The following is a 3,860-nucleotide window of genomic DNA, read 5'->3' on the forward strand; positions in this document are numbered from 1 at the left end:
TGGCATTATTCCCATTTTACAGTTGAGAAAACTGAGGTAGAATCAACGCATACAAAAATGAGGAGACTTGCTTGCAGTGCGGGGATGAGGCACCACTGGGATTTGAACACGGAGCCTAAGCTCTCAGCTCCTGTGCCATTTACGCGTATCCGAAGCCTCCGTCTCACGGAGTAGACAGTGAGAACTCTGGGTCCCGTACAGGGGGAGTCAACCCTGGCCAGCTGTGAATAAAGCCAAGGGGAAGCAGGAAGTGGACCATTGCTTTCTGTTTCTATTTTGCACTAAGTTACCCTAATAGAAACCAAAAGTATCACTGACCAGTGGGACCAAACCCCCGCTGCTCTCCCTGTCCTGAGAGCTTCGCTTAGCCCTTCTTTCCCCAAGGACAGAAGCAATGCCTTGGAACATCTCTGAGGCCTGTGTGGGTCCATCTTGCTGGGAGATAATTTGTTGCTGACAGTTTTATGTTCTGGTTTCTTTCTGGGGCTGTAGAGGGACACCAGAGTGATGACAAATGCGATTTCACCTATAAAGTAAGGCCTCACGTTGTGTAGGAGGAAACCAGCCAGCCCTGGTGTTAGGGTCTGTAAACAAGTCAGGATGGCGCCTGGCATTTTGCCAGGGGGAGTGGTTTGTGAAGTAACGCCAGCGAGCCATTAAGCGCGGAGATTCCTTATTGGTTGACTGCTGTATCTAGTTTATGTTAATTAAGATAAGCTGTGTGGAATGTATAAATGCCACTCCTGTCCTACAATAAATGGCTCCCACTCCTGCTGTATCAATCTACACAAGTTGCTCGTCAACCCCCTCCCCCCACTATTTTGCCCAGCCAGCCGGGCTGCGGCACCCTGGGACTCAGTGAATGGAGTCCAGGCATTTGGGAGACAGAACAATCATGTGGCTTCAGTTTTCTTCTGGGAGGTGCTTCATATTTTGTGAGGGAGCTAAAGCTGTGAGAGCTCAGACTCAAGGTGGACCCAGCTCTTCCCACGCCACTCGGGTGGCTTCTACTTCACTTCCAATGACTACCACTCCTTCCTGGATCTCTGACTTATTCTGCAGCCATTGGTCTTGGCTTCCTAACAGACCCAGTTCCCTGGGCATGGAACCCCTGACTTCTTACCTCTCTCTGTTCCTCACCTAGTGCCTGACACCTGTTGCTCAGGGCTTGGCCGAATGCCTTTTCTTTACTCTGTGGCCTTGATTGCAGAAATCCCTGGCAATGGTTGCTTTTGATGGTATAAAGAGCTTGGTGGTGAATCTTCCTGCAGCAAGTTGCTAAGTACAGGATACAGTGAGTACCAGGAGAGGAAAGGTCGCTTCAAAACAGGCAAGTGCACAGAGATGTTCATAACAACAAAAAGTCTGGGGGCAGCTGAGTGGTCCTCGGTAGGGGAGGCTGGTAAACTGAGGCCCAAGCACACATACAAGGTTGACAGTGAGCAGCTGTTTTAAAGAATAAGACAGCAAAATGTTCAAAAAGATGCCCAAGAAAAGTTAGATGGCATGCCATTTAAGCAAGGCAAACGCAGATGTGATAAACATACACAGAAAAATTTTGGAACGATACCCAAGAAACAGTACTGGTTCTCTCTGGGGAGTGGACTCAGAAGTCAGGAGGAGGTGGCTTGTGTTGATTTTTTTTTTTTTAAATCATGACTGGTACTGTTTTATTTTAAAACAAACTACTTAAAAGTAACAAGCTATCTTTAGATGGCATGAGAAAAGTCAACTGTAAACACTGCCCCTCCAGGGGGGTGGAGGTGGGCGGGGGAGGGGTGCAGTGAGATGGAGACTGGCCTGGCCTTCGCTGGGCGGTTCTCGGCTCTGCATGGGAACAAACCAAACAACCTTCCAGCTCTGTCCCACAAAGTGGAGACAAGACAGAACGCGGGAATGTTCTGAATAAGCCTCGGAGAGACTGAATCCAGGATCTCCTAGATGTTCCCTGGCTGCTGCTGGGGGTGCCAACCCTGCCACCTCAGCACCCCACAGGGCACAGAGCCAAGAACTCCATAGCTTAGGGGTGAATCAAGCTACTGTCTCACTCAAAAACTGCCAATGGCTCATCAATCATCACCAAATTGGCTGTAGCTTAGCATCTAAGGCTTCCCATGATTCAGTTCCCACTCTACCTTCTCAACTTGATTTGCCACAACATCCCAGGAACATATATACCAGCACTGCCTGGTTAGAATATTGACTGTCACTTACCCCTGTGTGACCTTAGATAAATCACATAACCCCTCTGTGCCTCAGTTTCCTCATCAGGAAAATGGGAGGACAGTTACTACAGCCGCCTCAGGACTGACTGACTGACTTGGAGCTCACAGGTGGGGGCACACAAAGCAAGAGCTGCTGTGGAGTCGGGTAGTTCTGGCTGCCGTGTTTCTCTTGGTCACACAGTTCTACCTGTCCTTCAGAGCCACCAGGAGGCCTTCCAGAATTACCTGAGGAATCTGGTGAAATGCAGATTCCTAGACCCCATTCCCAGAGATACCTCTGCAGCCTGTGATGTGGCCCGGGAGCCAACATCCACGTGATATGGGTGGTGTGGGGCCACATGTGGGCAAACAGGTCCTCACTGGTCTTCTTGGAACCTACCAGCACTGTGTGCATTTCAGTCTTTCTTGTGGCACTTTTCATAGGCGAGTAATTAGAAGGTCACCTCTCTGTCCCTCCCAAAATTACACCCAGGGCCTCACACATGCTAGGCAAGTGCTCTACTCTACCCAGGTCCTTTTGAGACAAGTTGCCCAGGCTGCTCTAGAACTGCCTCACCTTCCCAAGTACCTGGGATTACAAGGGTGTGCCACCATGCCTGGCCTGCTTAGGGACCCTTAAGACCTGCTAGGAATTAGCACCACCTGCTGCCTCCTGCAGAGGCCTGGCATAGCTGATACCCCCTGGACCATAGATGCCTAGAAGGCTCATCAGATTCTCCCAGGTCCACCTCCCAATAGGTCTGGGGCAAAAGCTATCCACTTGGGCTTCCTGTAGCTGTCCATTTGGAAAGGAAGTGAGAAACCTTCCTCAACCAGGGGGACTGCCAGTCACTTGAGAGAAAGCTTTAAAAGTAAGTCTTGCCTGACTGCTCCAGATTGGATTCTGGCAACATGCAGCATCTGGGTAAATGGCCCAGCTGTCCAGGGGCCCCGACACCCTTGACAATGAACCTATGTGCTAGCTGGTTCCAGGCTGTCACCAGGTGGTGCATCAGCAAAGCATGGCAAGAACTGTAATTTGGGAGTTCTGTGTCCCCTTCAAAGATTTACATGTTTGGCAGGGCATGGTGGCTCTTGCCTGTAATCCAGCAGCTGAGGCAGGAGCTGCGGCAGGAGGATTATGAGTTCAAAGCCAGCCTCAGCAAAAGTGAGGCAATAAGCAACTCAGTGAGACCCTGTCTCTAAATAAAATACAAAATAGGGCTGGGGGTGTGGCTCAGTGGTCAAGTGCCCCTGAGTTCAATCCTTGGTACTCCCACTCACCCCCCCCAAACAGATTCACATGTTGGAAGCTTGGTCCTCAGGGTGGTGGTGTTGGGAGGTGGTAGAAACTATGAGGCAGGCACCTAGTGGGAAGCCCTGAGGTCAATCAGTGTGTGCCCTCAGGAGGAAATGAGGTATTTCTCATGGGACCCTGGTTAGTATTCACAAAATGATTGTTATAAAAGCTCAATTCTTTGTTCCCTAGTTCAAGACGTGTTTTCTCACATGCATGTCCCCACCATAATGTGACACCTAGCCAGAGGCCATATAAATACGATCGAGCCTCCCAAACTGCAAGAAATAAATCTCTTTTCTTCATAAGTAGCCTGCCTCAGATATTTCATTATAGTAACAAAATACATAGGGACGGGG

This window comes from Spermophilus citellus (genome assembly GCF_964194105.1).
Source record: "Spermophilus citellus genome assembly, chromosome: 15".
NCBI classification, from domain to species: Eukaryota; Metazoa; Chordata; class Mammalia; order Rodentia; family Sciuridae; genus Spermophilus; species Spermophilus citellus.